This window comes from Equus asinus, chromosome 29 (genome assembly GCF_041296235.1).
Source record: "Equus asinus isolate D_3611 breed Donkey chromosome 29, EquAss-T2T_v2, whole genome shotgun sequence".
Taxonomy (NCBI): domain Eukaryota; kingdom Metazoa; phylum Chordata; class Mammalia; order Perissodactyla; family Equidae; genus Equus; species Equus asinus.
Genome location: NC_091818.1, coordinates 17,097,045 through 17,117,877, shown reverse-complemented (window position 1 = coordinate 17,117,877; position 20,833 = coordinate 17,097,045). Strand labels below are relative to the sequence as shown.

General features: G+C 42.5%; 1 long non-coding RNA gene across 1 annotated transcript; it reads left to right on the top strand.

Moving 5' to 3' along the window:
- The first annotated feature begins 3,183 nt into the window (after positions 1-3,183).
- Positions 3,184-19,043, top strand: LOC139042488 (uncharacterized). Its single transcript, XR_011499239.1, has 3 exons — positions 3,184-3,389; positions 5,348-5,678; positions 18,528-19,043. It is a non-coding gene; the product is annotated as an uncharacterized lncRNA (long non-coding RNA).
- Positions 19,044-20,833: the final 1,790 nt, after the last annotated feature.

Sequence of the window (20,833 nt, the reverse complement as noted above, 5' to 3'; positions counted from 1 at the left end):
TTCATCTTGCGCGCTTCGTTGACCTTTGTGGTCATCCCCTGCACACCCGCCTATAATTCTCAGCCCTTCCTGCACACCTGTGCAGATTTCCCAGACCCTGGACAGAAGTCACCTCCTTAATAGATATCAGTGCAAGCCCCTGTGTACCCTTGTTCTCCTCTGAACTGCCCTATCTTATTATCACATACATCCTGAATTCATATTTCCCTTCCTGATCTCACTGAGAAATGAGAAATTGGGTTATGAGTTATCTAATTCCATTAGCCTCATTATTCCTCGGAAATCTGAGTCCTGGAGAGGTAGTGCTTCGTAATGGAGGAAGTCAGAAGACTAGGCTTCTAGTGGTAACTGTGCGATCTTCAACAAATCTCTTTCCTTCCTTATTTCTAAGTTTAGAGCCAATTGCATGATTTCTAGGATACTCCCATGCCCACTTCAGGGTCTGTTTCAACAACTCTCTCCCCAGTACTGATGCTACTTTCGGTTTCTAGGCTCCTACCACTTACTCTGGCATTCTTCAGGACCTTGAAAGGGTAGGGGTCTCGTTTGTAGATGGACCTTTTCCATTGGGTCTCTCAGTTTTTTGTAGATATTTTAAAGTTTTAACTAAATGATATTTTTAAAGAAAGAAGCCCCCAACAGACAGAGGGAAGACAGGGCATGGGAGGAGCATGGCTCTTCGACCTGGAGGTCCTGGAGCATCCAGGTCACTCTCTATTTGCTGGTGGTGTTTGCCCACATTTTTTCCCTGTCTCCTTCCTTGATTGGCAACATCACTGGCCCTGGTTGTCTTTTGTCTTAATCTGGAGTTAAACTTTCCATTTTTCTTCTCGATCAGGATGCTTTTGTCTGACAGACATGAAGCTTTCTTCTTTTGCTTGCTTCACATTCTAGTCTTGCAAAAGATTGGAGCTCTTGAAATGTTTTTACAATAATTTTCTCTTTTTATCACCATCATGAGCCCCCACTTGGTTCTGGGAGTGACATCCCCTGAGCAGCATGCAGCAGAACAAGGCTCTGGACTCGCTGGCCTTGGGACTCCAAGGTAAATATTAGGACGCTAAATAGTTTGTCTCATAATCTAGGTTGCTGTCTTAATGAGAACCAGTTTAGTCACTTTGGCCTAAACCTTTCTCTCCATGTGATAGACCAGCGATCACATGTCAGTCAGATACAAGATAGTTCATCTTCCGAAGCATGGCTGCCCTGAAATGCTGGATGACCAGTGGGAGAGGAATGCCCACAAAACTGTCCCACATTTTGGATCATTACTAGCATTATATTGGGGCAGATTTTGAATGATAATGGTACTTAAGATATTTAACCAACATTTTTTTATTGATTTTCCAGGGCTCTATCAAGCTTCTATCTGCCAACTGTAATCCATTGTTCATGTCAATCTCCTAAGAGTTTCTCAACTCCTTTTCCCTTGGAGCTGGAATCATACCAAAGGACAGACCAAAAATAAAGTAACTCACTAAGTGGAAAGGAGGAGATTTTCTTATAACTATTAGTTTGCAAAAACAAAATGACAGATAATTTAGGTCCATACAATGTCATGGATAATGACAACAGTCTAGGTACCAGCCAAGCAAAGGCAAATTTATTACTTGCTTGCAAACAAGCCAAAAACAATAGTTCAAGTTTCCACTATATTCCTAATGGAACATTTTAGGATCTTCTAAGGAGAAGTTTGATGAAATGCAAGACTTGTGCTTTGGATAAAAATGCCAAATTTTGTTAAAATCTTTAAATTTACTTGTCACACTTTCTTCCTAAATTCCAAACTAATTTCTTTGGGGCTAACATCTCTACCAATTTGTTTGTTTCTTTTGTAACATAAACGCCATGAAATTTACACTTTGAATGACCATTGTTTTGTACTGGGTGTTCATGGCCTGTTATTTCCTCCATAATTTTTACTGTGACTTTTGGTCTGATTCACTCAGTCTTGGCAGTTAATGAACATTCTTGTCCTTTGAAGCTATTGAGATGCCTCAAGTTGGCAGGAAGGAAAGGGAAGTCTTTGCACTGTTGAATATCAAATCTGGCCTCTATTACATTCCTGAAGGAATGCTTTTTGGAATGGCACTGGAAACAGCCCAAAGAACATCCAAAAGACCTTCTGACATTGATGGAGAGAACTTCCCACTGAATCTTTGGTGGTCAGGCAGGCAGGAGGGGCAGCTAATTCTATGAGTAAAAATCTCAGTTACAGTGTTTGGTTTAGGTAATATGTTTTAGAAGACAACTTAAGCAAAAAGGAAAGCCTAATATAGCAAAAGCCAAAATGTTTGTCTGTTATCCAGGCAGCCTTTGATGGAAGAATCGCTATTAGGAAGATTATCCTTTCTGACTTACTACAAATGTTGGGCATTTGTTGAGTCAGACAGAATGGGACATCTGTGTGGCCAGATAACTGAGATAAAAGGTATTGGAGCTAGATGGTCCTCACAAATGCCCAGACTCCAAATAGCCTTCCACTGCTGTTGTCTATAACTGAGCATTAATGATGGTACATCTGACAAAGAGATTCTTTCCTGAGTTACAGGTATAATTACTACCCTGTAGACCAACAATTTAGGAAAGGACGATGAATTGGAGGTGAATCTGCAGGAGGGACTCCGATAGTCTATTCAGAGCTTCCTTCCAGGAAGCGAATGAGATTCCTGAAGCTTAGATTGGGACAGATGGCAGGTAAAGGATGGCTTGAGTAGAGAGGTTAAGGAAAGTGAAAAGTTTGGTCCTACCAGGTCAGGATGTGGGGATCCTGGCTAGGAACAGGAAAGGGAGAGGGGAAGCAGCAATAGGACATGGAGTCTTCTTGGATAATGACTTGCGTCCTCCACACGTGTGGCTCCACCAGTGGTCTGAGCCCATCCCCCAGTGTTTGCAGCTCTTCTACTCTGTGCTGATGGCTTGGGTTGGCAGCGGCCTGTATGAAGCAAGGTAAGTGGGAGAGAGCAGTGGGCAGGATGCAGACTCTGGTGACAGTGCATTCCTTAGGGGAGGAGCACAAAGCCAAATATGAAGTCCAGACTTCCAGTCTTTCACTGTCGGAATGAGCTGACTTGCTGCAGAGTAAGCCCACAGATATCCCCAGCTTTCCCAGCATAAACAGCTGGGGCAGTTTCACAAGGCATGAGACTGGAGAGCAGTAACAGCGCCTGGATATGTGTGTGTGTGTGCGTGTGTGTGTGTATAAGGAGTGGAGAGTACCCCTGGTGCCACAAGCTCTCCTATCAGAAAATGGTCATCATGTCTATGATCTTGCCAGTTAGACCTGCATCTGTATGAGGACAAGATGTGGAAAAATTGGAGAAGATAAATTTCATTGGATCCTTTGTTGCTGTTTACTCTACACAAGAGAACGTTGAAGAAGAAAGGAGGTAAAAGGCACGAGAAGGGAGGACAGCTGCCCTGTCACACCCCACGGGTCACCCAAAATAGTTTGCTGGGATTTTAATCCTAGTGGTTTCTAAAATTTAGTGATGAAAAGAGACGCTGAACTCCGTATTTAACGCATGTTAAATAATGGTAATATATGCTTTAAAAACTCATTATAACCATTAACATGAATAACTAGTGATTTAGAATTTGAGTTAAATAGTTAGGCTGCTACATTTGTGCTCTTTGGGTGTTTGCATATAACTATTTGAGGATTAAACTGAGAGACATCGATCAGTCCCAGAAATAAATAGCAGGCTTGCTTGCAAAGCCAAAATTAGAATGGAGAAATGAGAATTCTCAGGGAAAATGTCTGTTGTATGAATGAATAAATAAAAAGTAAGATATTCCAAACCTTAATTACAGGAAGATTTCAGGAAAGAAAGTGACTGAAATTTTTAAGAAGATGAGAGGGTAATACATGAATTTAAGAAGCAATTTTGCTTTCGTTTTTATGGTCTCTAGGATTGAAGAAGGGATTAAAGAGGCAAAAATTATATTTTTCTTGTTTAGTAACCTTCCTCATTTGGACAAAGATTGATGATAGACTACTTTTCTTGAAATAACAGGAGTACCTAGGACCTATTTAAATATTAACTTAAATAGCAATTACTTACATATTAAATTAAGAAAAACCCACTGCATCATCCTCATTTCCTAATAGACAAATCTTTAGTAGTTTGTATCATACCTAGAAAAAAAAATAAAATTTATCCCAAAGCTAAGCAGATAAGCAGCCATTTGCTTCATTATAAAGATACCCCTGGATGTGGTGGTGTTGAATATACTTGGGCCTCAAGATCAGATAACTACATATATTTTTGGAAAAAAGAAAATCCTTTCAATTAGACTTTTTTACAGTGTAAATGTGTTTCTAGTGATTTAAGTTGGACCCTAAAGGCTGATTTTAATGTACTTTCGTTAAGGATTTCAGTGATGTCTGAGTTCAGGGTACTTTTGGCTGAAAGTACTGTCTATTGAGATGTTAGTGAAATATCAAGCGAGATGAACAAAACAGCCAACTCACAAACAGTATTCTGAAGGTCTCGCAAAAATAAAATCATCAAAAAGAAACTTTGAAATGCAATGCTGAGCAGAGTGCAGGAGGCATTTTCAAAGGCTTCGCTGCCTTTGGACTCGCAGACCAGCAAGATTCTGATGTAGAGGAATGTGAGGAAGTTTCTGGGCTCGCTCATCCCTCGGGGACTAAAAAGCCAACAAAAATTCAAACCGTCAAACCATTTCATATTGCAAAAAAGCATCCAATCCATGCATGTTTGTAATTTCCATAAATTAGCCTTGTAGGCCAGCGTGGTGTTTCGTAACACTGTCGAGCAATGCATCATACAAATTAGACAAGAGTTCTGGCCAAGAACTGTTTTGAGGAAAATTACAGATCCTCTGCCCTTTCTTGCACACTGAGCTCAGATCCTCTCTGTCTGACTGGAATCACAAAGAGCCAACTGAACCTTTTACCCAAAATATTTTTGTGAAATACTGGCGCAGAGGCCCTTTCCGAGAGACAGGTCGTGCAGTGTGGGCAGGGTTGGGGGCAGTCTTGTGTCTGAACCAGGAGCAGGCTGTCGCTAGCCCGCGACTCTGGGCGGTGGGCTGCAGTTGCAAATCACATTTCAAATGAGCAGTGAGTTACAATTAGGGAGATCGATGTATGAAAACAGCACCTGGGGCCACTGCAGCGGGAATGCAAAATTGTGCTGAGGATTCAAGACCCATTCCGACATGGTTGTTAGTTACAGTGAAATGTGATTTTCTTTAATGCTGCCACTTCTCTACCAGAACCCCCAATACTTGACAGGAAGTCACCTCCTTGAGTTTCCACTCCTTTCTGTGCACCATCCTCCTACTCCTCATACTCATTGCCACCTCCACGCCTCTGCAGATACTGTGTGCCCTACCTGGATTGCCTGTTCCTGCTTTTGTACGTATTCTAAGAATCAACAGCTATTCACTGTATGTTGACTGCGTGCAATCACTCTGCCTGAAATTTACGGAATTCAAAAACCTTTAAGACCCAGGCACTTCCCCTAAGGAAATCTCCTTAGATGGAAAAGAAGCAAATGCATAACAGATAACTAAAAACACAAGGCAATAAAAGAGACAAATGTGTGGAGCGACGTAGGAACTCAGAGGAGAGAGCTCATCGCCCAGAAAGCCAGGGAGACCTCATGGAGGCGGATTCCGCTGGGCCCTGAAGGAGAAGCAGGATTCAGGTGGGTAGAAGTGGGTGGGACCGGGCAAGGACTGGCATTTCCAACAGGAGCTCAGCATGAGCACCGGAAGGCAAGCAGGATGAAGGACAGAGATAGGGAGAGAGCATGGTGTGGATGCTCAGATGTCCGGAGCAGGGAGTCACGTATGTGCTGGGCCAAAGCACTTGCTGCTTTGTATTTTGCTGGGTTACCCGGTGAGTGAGAAGGACATGTTAGAGTGAAGGGGTGTTTTAGAGATAATATGCAGGGCCCTGTACAAAACGAAAATGTGGGGTCCCTTGTTAAAAAGGGGACAGTTCCATTAAAGCAGGGAAAAAGTTCCATTAAGTTCCTAAAATAGAAAGCTAATCTTTTTTTCCCACACTCTCTCCATCTATCATGGATTTTTTCGTTTGCTCTTTAATATCATGCTGCCTTGGGCACAGGATACTCTCAGGGAAAGTGCAGTGCTCCATGGGTGCCCGGGGACTCCATCCTAAAACTGTGCAGGGGCCCGTCCTCCAGCTGCTGGACTCTCCCTGACAGCTGCTGGACCAGTGTACTTTGCCCTGGCTGGTGATGGGGAAGTTGAGCCACGAATCTTCCCTTCCCACAGCCCACTGCCCCAACCCATGGCAGATAGTGACCTCAGGGCATTGTCCCTGGATGTGCTAGGTTCCTAGAGACAGGTGGGTGAGAGACTCACTTATGCCGAGTTGTCCAGCAAGTGCTCTGTAGTGCTGCCTGCCCAGCTCAGGGAGGGCTGCAGCCACGGTCCACTTGATCCTGCAGGGCATATGTGCCCAACCCTGGCCTTTCCCTGCCTGGGCCTTGCCCCCACTGGGAGCAGAGGGCAGCAGTGATTGCTGGGCAGTAGCCAGGGGGAGGAGGTGGGGTGGGACTCAGGGCGCCAGCGTACCAGCCTCTGGAAACCCATGAGGGACATAGAAAGCTGCTGGGAGAGAGGCCCCAAGTCCCAGCACACACTGATGCATAGCGTGAGGCCAGCCCTGGGGCAGCAGAGAGGCCTGTGAGAGGTCGATGCCCTGGCACAGGTGGCCTGGGTCTGACACACGGGAAACAAGACAGTGAGAAGGGAAGGAACCGTGAAAGGAGGGGAAGGGACAGTGGACTAGGGAGAAAAGTAAGTCAGAGGCAACTACTGAGTTTAGAGCTTGGGTAACACAGAAAATATTGACACCCTGATGTAAAAATGAAAATAAGCAGGGGTCAGCTTAAGTTTTAATTTTAGTTTTGGGGTGGGGTTGGAGGAGGGGCAAAGGTAAGCTGTTCCACTTCGGATATGACCAGTTCAGGCTGACAGCATGGTTCCAAGGAGGAAGTGGCCGAGGCAGGCAGATAAACCCCAGGAGAGAGCTCGGGAGAAGCCCCACAACTGAGAGGGGGACTCCTGAGGGATTTGCCCAGAGCAAAGCTTCCAAAGTGGGGCTGTCCACAGCTCTGTGAGGGAGACAGGAGGTGGGGCAAGCAGACGCCAGGGAATACGCTTGTGCAGACCTGCCTCTGAGGCTAGACAGAGGCTCCCAGGGAGACAGGGGGACCTCAGAGACAGGAGGACACCCATCATAAAGCTGAGAGAGAAGCGAATTTTCAGAAAGTCGAGAGAGCCAACCCAGAAAATCTTGGAGAACAAGGACAAAAAAGTAATTCTTATTTATAGTTCCCAGTGTTGCAGCTCCAGTAGCATAATTAAGTGGCTTACTGAGTGAACGGGAGGGCTGTGTGCAGGTCTTGACACTCTGTGGCTGGCGTCATCTGGGACGGGCAATGCAGAAGAGGCTCTGAGGGAAACCATCCAGGTTCAAAGCTCGATGTGGACACTTCCTAGGTGCCATATTCTCAGGCAGGTTACCTCATCTCTCTGGGCATCAGTTTCCTGGCCTCTGAAGGCATATATCAACACGACGTTCTTCAGGTGATAAATGAGTGACTGGGAAGGGTCTGGCACAGTGCCTGCACGCTATTATTATTAGGATTACAGTGGAGGCTTAGGAGCGAGAATGGTGACAAAAATAACTCTGTGACCTCTGGGAGTCCTGAAGTCTAGTGGTTGAGACAAACGTCTGCATAAATGACTGTAACAGAAGGCAGTGCCAGTGCTCCTTTGGGAGCCTGAACAGCTTGCCAAGGGAGCAGGAAAGAGGAGGGTGGGACCTCAGCACAGCAGACCAAGCACAGGCTTTAGAGGCAGGCCAGCATTTATGGAAATCCCACTTCCACCACTCTCCAGCTCTGTGACCTGGATGTGACACGGTCTGAGAGCTGTCCTCGATACCTATTCTCTCATTCTTACACACAAATTTTTTAAAACTGGGTACATGGCTGCTCTCCTAAAGTTTATAATTCTCAGCCTCATTTGTTGCTGGATGTGGGTATGTGACAAAGTTCTGGCCTATGGGACATGAAAAAAAGGAATATAAGTAAGTTCTAGGTCATGTCCTTAAAAAGAAGAAAAGTACTTTACTATTTGCCCTTTATTTTTCCCCTTCTTGATGGTTGGAATCTAGATGTGATGGCTGGAACTGATGCACCTATCTTGGACCATGTAGCAAAAGTTCTGGGTTGAGGATAATGTTGCATAAAGATAGAAATTGTCCAGATCTGTTACCTCATGGAGTTTCCAACCTTCTATGGGCAGATTATGTTTGGACTGTTAAACAAGAGAGAAGTAAATTTCCCTATGATTTAAGTCACTGATATTTTGCTTCTGTTATTGTAACTGTACTGGTATCCTAAAAAATAATATACTTGTGTGCATTTGTAAGTGAGGAAAAAAAGTACTTACTTTATAGAGTTGTGAGAATTGAGCCCTCCCTAAAGCATTAAAAGCACCAAGACCAGTACCTAGCATACCATCTGTACTTAATCAACGTTTGCTGAATACATGAACACATAAGTAGTGTACTCACAGACAATTGCTAAGGGACAGTGTATACATAGAGAGGAAGGGGTAGAGAAAGTTGTGTTGTAGGCTACTCTGTAGATAGACGGTAAAGGATTTCAAGTTTATTCTTCGCATAGTGGGTCCTTATAGTTAGTAATATATCAAAATTAATAATATGCTCATGTGCTTTGATACAAATGGGAAATTCAGTGTTTATTGAGCCCTTACTTGATGCCAAGCATTGGGAAAACCAAGTCAGATAAATCAAGGTCCTTGTCTTCAAGCTGCCTGCTCAATGCAATCGTTATATAGTATACTGCTTAAAAGCTTGGACTCTAGCTCTAGACTCCCTCAGTTTGAATCCTGCCTCCACTATTTACTAGTTGGTGACTCTGGTAAATTATTTCACCTCTCTTTAACTCAGTTTCAGTCTCTGTAAAATGGAGATAATAAAAACACCTGCTTAAGAGTTCCTATAAGGAATAAATGAGCTAATACCTGCAAAGTGCTTAAAACAATGCCTACCTTTGGGTAAGTGCTCAGTTTATGTTAGCTATTGCATGACTTACCTATTGCTGCCTAATAAACCACCCCAAACTTGGTAGCTTAAAATCACAAACATTATCTTAGTTCACAATTCGTCAGTCTGGCAATTTAGACTGGGCTCAGCTTTGTGGTTCATCTGGTCTTGGATGTGTGCTTTTATGCATCTGCAGTCAGCTGCAAGTTGGCCAGGTGGCTCTGCTTCTGGGGGTTGGTTAATTTCTATAGTCGTTGTTTAGGATGTAACAGTGGCAACTGAGCCATTTGTCTCTCATACTCTAGCAGGCTCATCAAGCTTGTTCTCATGGTGGAAGCAGGATTTTAAGAGAAAGTTGAAGTGTGAAAGGGCTTGAGACCTAGGCACATATCTGGCATAGCCTTACTCTTACAGTATTCTATTAATCAAAGCAAATAGCAAATTCAGCTATATCCAAGGGGTAGGGAACTAGCCTCTGTTTCTTGATGGTAAGAGCAGCAAAGTCACATTGCAAAGAGTATGGATACAGTGATGCTATTAATTGGGGCTATCTGTGCAATCAATTTACAGCAGTCTGCCCTCCTGTCCCAATAACTCACATCCCACTTACATGCAAAATATAGTCACACCCTTCTAAGCCTAAGAAAATCTCATCCAATCATGGCACCAAACTCAATGTCAGTTGTGCATGTGGCTCTTTGAATGGGGCTCCTCTTGATTTGGAGGCCTATGAAATATAAAGACAAATTACTTGCTCCCAACATATAAAGATAATGCAGGAGCAGGACAACTGCAATAAATACTCTTTTTGAAAAAGAGAAAGAATGGAAGACATTAGCAGTAACTGGTCCATAGCAATTCTGAAATCTCACTGGGTAAATGTCACCAGGTCCCCCAACTTGGGGGGTGGGGAGTGTTCCCTGATTAGACCTTGGTTCTGGTTGTTGTGACTGCTTCCTTGGTCCATTTTTGTAAGTTCTTATTCTATCCTCCAAGCTCCTGCTTCTGCCCTCTGAGATGTTTTTCTTTTTCAATCACCCTTCTTGGCTACATCTGAAGAAATAGCACATGTTGGCAGATGACTGGGTTTCTTAACCTGCTTCTGCATATAGAAAGTAGGATGCTCAGAGCCCTTTGTACATTTTGAACAATCTCTGTACCCTTTAGTCGAGGATGGCAGCACTTTTGCCTATATAACTTCCTTAAAAATGTAGTGGGCATCTAATTAATCTGATTATTTTATTCACTACCTTGGACCAAGCCAACACCCACAATTGTTTTATAGAAATGGCTGTGTAGATTTACTTGCTGCTACTTTGGGATTAGGCTTTTGTGAGATTATGCCATTAATATTTTAGAAGTCCTTTGGTCTAGACAAGATAGTCTACCATAATTATTTCAGAGATTCTAACAGGTGGTCACACAGCCACACCCTTGATTTGATCTGTGCCCCCAGGCTATCTTACATTGAGAATCTTTTGCTATTTGAAGAGAATGGAAATGAGTAACTCTTAATTTTCAAGCCAGCAAGTCATTCTGCTTGTCAATTGGCCAGTTCTTTCTTTACCTCATCTCTTTCTTATGTTCTTTTTTCACCTCATTTCTTTCTATTTCTTATGCACCTTGCCATGTGCAGCTAGAAGCAACCCGCCAACACTTTCAACATTCTGCCTGGGGAATCCACGAAGCCAAATCCAAGCATTTATTTGTTAGGCGCATTTTTAACTTCTTATCATTTATATATATGCATATATATTATATAAAAATGCTTTATCTATCTATTGATTGATTGATCTATCAATAGATAAAGTATCTTTTATTTTGCTGAGAAATAATTCACATACTCTAAAATTCACTATTCTGAATTGTACAATTCAGTGGTTGTGCCACCATCACCACTATCTAATTTATCTAATTTTAGAACATTTTTGACATTCCAAAAAGAAATCTTGTATCCACCAGCAGTCTCTCCCCATTACTCCCTCCCCCAGCCCCTGGCAAACATTAACCCAACTTCTATTTCTATTGATTGGCCTATTGTGACCATTTCGTATAAGTAGAGATATATAATATGTGGCCTTTGGTGACTGCTTTCTTTAACTTAGTATAATTTGCAGGGGCGACACTTTTGTAAGTAGTTTTGCTACTACATAACACTGATCGCCATTTTTCTAGCTTTCAAAACAATTTCCTCACCATTTCTCCAGCCTTTGCTAACAGAATGCTTACTGCTTTTCCATCCTCCACTCACTCACTGGTTCCAAAATCAGTGCTGCCCATTTTAGATTTTGGTTACATCAGAGTTCCACTTCTGTTACTAATTTCCATATCATTATTTATTACCAAGATAATGTTGTATCAAAAACAATCAAATGTCAGTGGCGTGCAGTACTCACTTAGTTTTGCTCATGAATCTATAAGTCAGTTGGGTAGTCTTGATGGTCTCAATGCTCATTTATGTATCTGTTATCAACTGCGGGTCAGATAGAGAGTTCTATTGGCCTGTCTTGGGGTTTGGCTGACTGTAGGCTTGTCTGGCATACCCTGGCTAGGACAACGGGGCTCTCCCTTATGCAGTCTCTTGTCCTCCAGCAGACCAGCCTGGCTCATTCGCATAGTGGCTGGGCAGGGTTCCAAGACAGGGAGCAGAATCACATGAGGTCGCTGAAGGCCCGGGCTCAGACCTGGCACACTGACACTTCTGTCATGTTCTATTTGCAAAAGCAAATTGCAAGACCATCTCAGAATGAAACGGTGGGGAAATAGACTCCCCCTCTTGGTGGGAGGAGCTGCAAAGTCACATTGTAAAGGGAAGACTGTGAATTGGGGCCATCAGTGCAATCAATCACGGCTCTTATTCTCGTTCCTGACACCAAATCACCACAGCCAATTCAATCAGACTGCTGGAGTTCCACAGTTTTTCCCCAACTCAATTCAGCAAATATTTATTAAGTGCCTACTGTTAGATAAACACTGTGTGTGGTCCTGAGGAGAAAAAGATGCAAGGACATGGAAACTGTTCTTAAGGAGTCCATAGTCTAAGAAGGGAAATAGACATGCAAACCAACAGATACAAAGTTATAAATTCAACAGTATGTTCAAGACAGAAAATGAAGTGATATGGTCTACCAGGGGTTTCAAGGGAGGTTTTTAGAGAAGATGATATCTGATTGGATCTTTGCAAGAGAATAAGAGGTTGCCTGGAAGACAAGAGGGTGAAATGGATCATTCAAAGGAGAGGAAAGAGCATGAACAAAGGCACGGAAGCATAAGTGCTTGTGATATGAATAGGAATTCCAAGTAGTTCAGAATCCTGGAAGTATCAGGTGCTGGGAGGGAGGAAGCAGGAGATAGGTAACAGAGGCAGATAGTGGGTACTGGTCTGGCCATGCTGGGGTTTCTCTCTAAAGCTTAAGAATTATTATCCTAGAGAACTGAGAGCCAGTGAAGCAGATGAATGGCAAGTTTTCTTTTAAGAAAGATGACTAGCCTATGGTTCTTCTGATAGTAGACTGAAAAGAAGAAGAGAAAGGGACATAGAGCTAGTCAAGAGGCTGTTGGAACAGTCCATTTCAGGAATGATGATGACCTGGACCAAGACAACGGTGGTGGAAAGAAGGGAGGAGATAAGATTTAAGGAATGTACAGAAAGTAGGACTTGATGACTTAGTGAGGAAGAGGGTGAAGAAAAGAAAAATTGGGGATGATGTCCAAGTCTGTTATCCGTTGCCTTAATAGCCCAAGTTACGCTTAAACCTCTTACTCATCTGCCACATGTCCCGAGGGTGACCATTTCTCAGAAGAGCAAGTTTATCAACCTAAAACCTCAATCTTATCAATAGGTCACAAGTGTTCTTCTAACATTAAAATATTTTTAACTTCTGATTTTGAGAGAATTGTAGATTCCCAGGCAGTTATAAGAAATGACACAGAGATCTTGTGTACTTTTCATCCAGTTTTCCCCTCATGGTAACCATACTACACTATCGCAACCAAGAAATTGACGCTGATACACTCCATCAACTGTATTCAGATTTCATCAGCTTTGCATGCACTTGTTTATGTGTGTGTGTGTTTAGTTCAATGAAATTTTATCCCATGCGTAGATTTGTGTGACCAACACCACAGTCAAGATAACAGAACAGCTCCCTCACAAGCAGACCTTGGGGTACCCTTCATATCCACAGCCACTTCCCTCTCTTTCCAGCTCCCTGGCCCTTGTCAACTGCTAATATGTTCTTCATTTCTATAATTTGATTATTGCAAGAATGTTATATAAATGGAACCATATAATATATAACCTTTTGCTTTGATTTGCATAATTTAATTTGCATTATTTTTTATTTGCATATTTTGCTTGAGAGCTATCCAAGTTGTTCTGTGTATCAACAGTCCAAAGTTCCTTTTTATTGCTGAGTATTATTCCATGGTACACATGTACCACAGGTTGTTTACCCATTCAACCATAGAAAGACAGCTGAGTCATTTCCAGGTTTTGGCTTTTAAGAATAAAGCCACCACAAACATTCGTGTACAGGCTTTTGTGTGAACATAAGCTTTGATTTGTCTGGAATAAACGTCCAGGAGTACGGTTTCTGGATCTGATGATAGCATGTGTTCAGTTTGTAATAACCCACCACACTCTTCTCCAGAGTGGCTGTACTGTTTCCTATCCCATCAGCAGGCATGAGGGATCCGTATTCTCGGCATCCTTGCAAGCATTTGTTTTTTTTAATTTTAGCCATTCTGACATGTATGTAGTGATATCTCATTGTGGTTTCTAATATGCATTTCCCTAATGGCTACTGACGTGGAATACTTTTTCATGTGCTTATTTGCCATCTGTATATTCTCTTCAGAGAAGTGTCTGTTTATGTATTTTGCCATTTTCTAATTTGATTGTTATATTTTAGCATATTTTTACTCCCAGCCTTTTGTGTATTTACTTAACCTTATTTGGTGCTTTGGCTAAAGAGATTCTTCCATGGAAGAGAATCAAAAGTCTTATTAACCTCCAAGCATTCTATTTAGATGACTGACTTGTGCTGTACATAAGTCATTTTGTCGTAGAAACCAATGGGACTGGTCCTGCCTCTTACATCTCCCTCAGAGCTGCGGGCTGTCTCCTTGTCCCTTGTGGGTAAGTATAGGCGCTGAGGAGCAACTAATTGCTTAGCCTGGCACTCCAGGACTTGTGCTTAAGCAAGAAAGTCTGGTTTTAGGCCCAACTAAAGATTGTTATTTGTGCATCTCTAAGGGAAGTCATTGGCCGAGGACTTAGACGCGTGGTGGGTAGGGAGAAGAGGGTAGTCGTATGGTGGTCTGTGTTCCATTGGAAACTGGCGAAATTTTCTCACTCAGAAAAGACCAGCTTTCAACATCCGTTGCTCTTCACCTCCTCTGGTGTTTTCTGTGAAATGTGTCCTGGATTTACTATTTGTGTTTTTCATTCTATGAGTTCAAGAGACAGGTCAATTTTCTCTCTCTTAAATAAGTCATACCTGCTGAAGCGGCATTGATACAAATTGCTGAACAACAGTACAATCAAGCCTCAGGAATTAGTTAATTTAGGCGAAGCACTCGAGACGTTTGCTGGAAAGTGTAAGGAAAAATTTACTCCACTTTCTCCACACACACAGCGACGCTCTTTTGTGCAGATTTTCTCCTCAGCATAGGATGCAGCCAAAGGAATTATGTAAGACTTTGCAACTTAATTTTTTGGAAAAAAATTATTCAAATAAATATGCATTAAAAAATTAGCAACAATTCTTGTGGCAGAATAAACACTTATTTTTTAATACTATCAAGAAAAAAATACCCCACAGCGCAATACATTAAGTAGGTTGTAATAAATATCAAATTCAGAAATCAGCTTGTGTCAACAAGAAATGATTGAAGAGAGCAGGCGTGCACTGAAATATGGACTAGTGTAGAGAGTTCTTGAGGAAGGGAATCAAAGCAATAAATAAATAATCATTTATATTATTTTGCCTTTTTTGTAAGTGATTAATTAATTAAAGGGGAGACAGGGTTAAGTAATTCAAGCACCCGACATCAATCAGAGGCCAGATTCTAGCTTGTGAAGTGCTAACTGGTGTAGAGAGTTCAAAGGATCGTTCTACATTGTTTTTTCTAGGTAAATCGTTTCCATTTTTGGAAGTTCTGGGGTTGCTAGGTCAATTTGAGCATTTGCTCCCAGGAGAAGCCATCCTGGAAAGGGCCCAGGCATCTGGAGCAGGTTGGTACTCTAACGCACCATGTGGGATGGATGTGTGGCAAGCCCCACTAGTGACGTAATGACAGATAACCAGATCAAAAAAGGTAAGTAAAGGCACAGTAGGGCTAGAGAACTCAGGAGCATTCATCTTTGTATTCAGCATCCATTCATGGCGCTTCTTCCATTGTCTAGCTCTGAGCAAAGTACTTGCGGTACAAAAGTGAAAACATCCCTGCTCTCAAAAAGTTCAAAAACTCATGTGAGAGAGACAAATAGTCGTCAAATACAGCAGGATATAAATAAGTATGATGGCAGCAAGGACATGGTGTTACCCACACACAGAGGAGCTCTGATTCAGTCTTTTGGTGGTGATGGCTTGGGATGAGTAAAAGAAGAGGTCCTGGATGAGGTGATGCAGGAATACTGATGGGTTTGAGAGCGAAATGGGAATTTGCTCAGCAGACATAGGTGGGGAGGAAGATTGTGTCAGGCAGGTGGAGGTGTGGGAGAGTGCAGGTGGCACTTTGCCAAGTTGCTGGCAATTTGCTATGGTGGAAAGAATAGAGGGGATATGTGCATGGGAGCAGGAAGTGAGGAATGCGGAGGTAGGCAAGAGCCAAGTAAAGACCTTTATTGAAGGATTTGACGTAGGCCAGCAACACGATGAGAAAGGCAGAATTAGGGAAAAGGTTTTGCTGCATGCTGAGACCATTTTCTCGCTATCCTGACACAGTGAAATCAGAGAGGCCAGTGCACTGTGCTTCAGAGATTGTGAAGATGATTGTATATGTATATTTTACCATCAAATTGTTCCTCCTGAGCCTGACCTATTCTCTGGGCACTGGGCTACAAAGACACCGTCCTTTAAATGTCAATGGACAGAGGTTATCATTTGGCACGTTACCACTCAGAGGGCCATCCCCCACAGTGAGTCGTGGTAGCTGTCTGGGGAAATTGGTCAAGAATATGGGTGCTTATCTTTTCCTTCCCATTCACAGGTGCTGTGAACCCCTCAATGAATCTTATCCTCATTCATGTATCTTACCTCTACACTAGGGATGGGATAGAGTTGGAGATTGGAAAATAATGACAGGCCAATTGTACTGGGATCTCTAATTCTGTCAACAACCCTGCAAGGGACATGTTTTTATCCTCATCATGCAGATGAGAAACCGCTGGTGTATTCAAGATTCAAACCTATCTCTCTTTCCATTGCATCAAGGTTCTCTTGGGAAGAACTATTATGTAATATGTTTTATCCCACCGAATTGAGCTATCTGAGCTGAAATGGACCACGTGCTGGGTAGATAGTTCCCTCTCCATGCAGTGATCCTTGCCATGGATGTCATGATGGGGATTCAAACATTACTTGGGCTGTTAGACTACATGGCATTTAAAACCCTGTTCAAATGAGAGCTTCTAGGGTTCTGTGGCATTTAATAAGTTAGTTGAATACTTACAATATATGGCATGTATATTAGTTTCCTGTTGCTGTGGTAGCAAATTGCCATAGACTCAGTGGCTTAAAACAACACAATCTTTTTCTCTCACAGTCCTGGAGTCGGAACCCACCTTCAGGGGGCTAACATCAAGGGGTCAGCAGGCTGGCTCCTTCTGGAGGCTCAGGGGGGGATCTGTTCCCTCCCCTTTTCTATGTCTGGTGGCCGCCTGTCTTCCTTGGCTTGTGGCCTCTTCCAACTTCAGAGTGTATCACTCCGATCTGTGCTTCCATCATCACGTCACCTTTTCCTCTTCTGTAGTCTAATCTCCCTCTGCCTCCCTCTTATAAGGACTCTTGTGATTACAGGGGGCCAACCCAGGTAATCCAGGATAATCGCCCCATCTTAAAATCCTTAACTTCACCACATCTGCAAAGTCCGTTTTGTCACATAATGTAACATTCACAGGTTCTGGGAATTAGGACGTGAAGATCTTTGGGGGGGCTGTTATTCAATCTGCCACAGCGTGCAAGGCTAAAGCATGGGTATAGAAAGGATGGCGAAATCTTCTCAAGTTTAGGAAAATTCACTGAAGGAGTGAATTCCAATCTGCATATGTCCTTCACACACTCAGAACAGATCCCATTAAAGCTGTTCTCTAGCACATGCATTACTGATAAAACAAAGAACAGCTCCACAGGGGGGAAAAAAAGCACCACTCACTTATCTTTTCTCACAAAGAATGGTAGCATTTTAAAATTCAGATAAATAAAATATGTGCCTAGCATCAAAGTCTCGGGAGGCAGATGAAATTCAAAAGTACAAAAATAACCAAGAAAAACTAATCACAAATCAGACAAAGACCAAGCGCAACCATTGTTTTGCATTATCCAAAATCATCAAGCCATCAGACTTTGGGGATACGGAGAGGAGCGCATAGAGATATTAACACTGGAAGGGGGTCTGCCACAAAGCTGACCCAACTGGCAAAAAGCAGCACATCTCGGAATCCAACTCCTGATAATAAGGTATCAACTTACGCTGTTGTCAAAGTTTCCCCAATCTCATTCTAGGCTGACTTCTCCAGGGAGCTGTACCAGCTCTCAAATTCACTACATAGGAGTCTCTGAAAGCGGCACTCATGCAACAAGAATTGGTTGCATATGTAAGTGGGTATGCATTGCCATGTTAGACTCTAAGGGAAATAAGCAACTAAGTAGAAGACAAGACCCTATCCCTGAAGGACTTTAAGATGCTTGCAAAGCTCCCTGCTACCCTCCAAATAATAGTGGCTCATAATATCATCTTGGTCTCTGTGTCCTAAGATTCTACTCCTGCTTTTAGCTTATGCATCAAATTGAGCAAAGCCATCCACAAATAACAGTATCTGTTGCCCAGTTATTGTCTATTATCTACTATAGATAAGATTAAAGAAAATAAAAATGAATTGATTGAGCACTGGAGCAAAGTAAACAAAATACTTATTGAGTTTCTCTGTGTGCCAAACCTTGTACTGACCCCTGGATTTGAATGGGTAAAAGGAGCCGGCTCCCTGTCTTCAAGGCCCTGCAGGATGCTACCTGCCACCAGGGAACTTGTAATGTGGCTAGAAGGACCAAAAATATGATGCAACTCTTAAGTAAATTTAGAAGCTAAGCTATGGGGACTGAATGGAACTTTTTTTTTTTTTTTTGGAGGAAGATTAGCCCTCAGCTAACTACTGCCAGTCCTCCTCTTTTTGCTGAGGAAGCCTGGCTCCGAGCTAACATCCGTGCCCATCTTCCTCTAGTTTATACGTGGGACGCCTACCACAGCATGGCTGCCAAGCAGTGCCACGTCCGCACCCGGGATCCGAACCAGCGAACCCCGGGCCGCTGAGAAGCAGAACGTGCGTACTTAACCGCTGTGCCACCGGGCCGGCCCCCTGAATGGAACATTTTATGAGTAGACTCTTAAGATTGATAAAAGATGTCTCTAGATCTTTGTAAAGCCTCCAGGTTTGAAAACATTCTTTGTAAAACGTATTTCTTCTAATTTCTAAAATTCAGTAAAATATCATTGAAAAATACATCGGTCTCATTCAAAACTTAAAATGATCTAAGTGCAGAACTAAAAACTATATGACGTTATTAAAATTAATCCTACAACTAAAATGAACTCTACTTTATTAAATGTATAGACGTGTGATAGCAATACTTAAGAACTTACCTAAATCTGTAAGAAAGGAAGTTTTGGTCACTTTTTCTTAGTAAGTGACTAAGTAATAAATAAAGTACAATAAAATCAGCATTATTGGGAGTCATCTAGTTTTACTAGCTAGTTTAGTTACACCTCAACCAAATTACAGGCTCCTGAAAACCATGGGTCTTCTAAATATTTCATTAAAGACTAAGCTATGAATGTTAAATTTCTGTTTGCCTGGGATCTCCAGTGCTCGGGCAATTCAAAGGAGGATCAAAGGAGTGAGGGCTAGAGGATTTTGGCTCAGCCTTGGCCAGGGCAAGGGAGTTGGGCTAAGGTTCATCCTCAGATCTATACGGGGTCCCCAATGCTCTGGAGAGGCAGAAATTCCTGTCTACATTCACTTAAGAATTAGTGGACCAAATATTGGTCAGGAAAGGTGGTTAGAAAACAAATTCTAATAGCCCATAGCTTTTTACCCAGAAGTTTCTATCCTCTGTAAGGCTGAAGGTGGGAAGATGACCAGAGTGTTGGTTGGCCCGTCCACCTGAAGAGAGATGGTTAGTAGCTTTCAGGTCACTGCTATATTGTCTCCAATTGTAATTTCAAGTCATGATGATAGGATTTTTTTTGTCTTGTTCTGAATATTTTTGTTATCCAAATTTGCTATTTTTTAGTTTGCCCATTGTAGAAGTGATAGTTTTAGATGGATGAGAGATATTATTCCCTCGAAAGTCGAGTGATGCGATTGAGCTTTTATACTTCTTTACAATTCCTAAAAATCTGAGTGATATATGGGCTAAGCTGATGGCCACTCTCTAAAGGACAAGAGAGGGAGAGAGACAGCTCCTACAGCAACTACGGAGAGTGATAGAGGTGAGGGGCAAGAGAAGTTGTGAGAGCCTCAGAGAAAATCAGGGCTTGTAAAGATGTCATGGAAGAGTGCAGACACCAACAGAGTGGGTGGTGTTATAGAAGCAGGATTAACTAGTAAAAGCCAGGGAAAACATGTACAAGAGAACTCGTGAGGGTAATTGTTGCTTGAAGGAAAAAGAAGGAAGAAGGATGGGAAAACAAGGATGGGAAAACATTTGGTTTAAGAAGTTAAAGTTTCTGGCATGGATAGAATTAATCAGTTAATTCCTCTAAAGTTTCAGAGGGAGAAACTGGCTGACTGAGGGAAGAGCAGATCTGTGAAGGGTCAATGAGAAGGAAGAGAGCAAATCACGAGACAGCCAAAAGCTGATTCATCATCAGGATGAGGTTTGAAGAACTCGGTGATTGCCCACACTGGCACGTCAGTCGTGGGAACTTTTATTATTAAAACTCTGCCCATGACTCACCAACGTTGTAATTGTGATTGAGATTCCAGAGCTGAGAGTATAGAGTAAGCTTTAGCAATGGAACAGTTTCTGACTTATTCTAGAGGATGAGATGAGCATTGACTTGGTAGCAATACTGATAAGTAGACCAAGGATAAAATCTGTTGTCATGTTATTGAGTGATCACACTCACGAGAGGAGACACAGCTGGATGGACAGAAGCAAGGCTTTGTCATAGATTATTGAACTGATGTGGGGTGAAACTGTGGGTGTGTACGACAAAGGGAAGCTGGAATAAACCTTTGTTCTGAAAGATCCTTCTGGGAAGGAGGGGGAAAATATCTACAGGTAGGTTGCATAGTTGCATGCCAACACTGTATGTATTCAAAGAACATTTTATTAGTAGTAATTTTCTCAGACTCACGCGTTCCAAGTGTGAGCATCAGGCCCAGTGCTACTCATAGGGAAGTGGTGCTTTGTGACCTCATGGGGCAGGGAAAGCTGTGTTTCCTTCTGTTGACCAGAGTCAGAAAATACCAGGCATGTGAAGAAAGAACTAGAGACAGGAGGAACAACTAAAAGTGACCTTTCT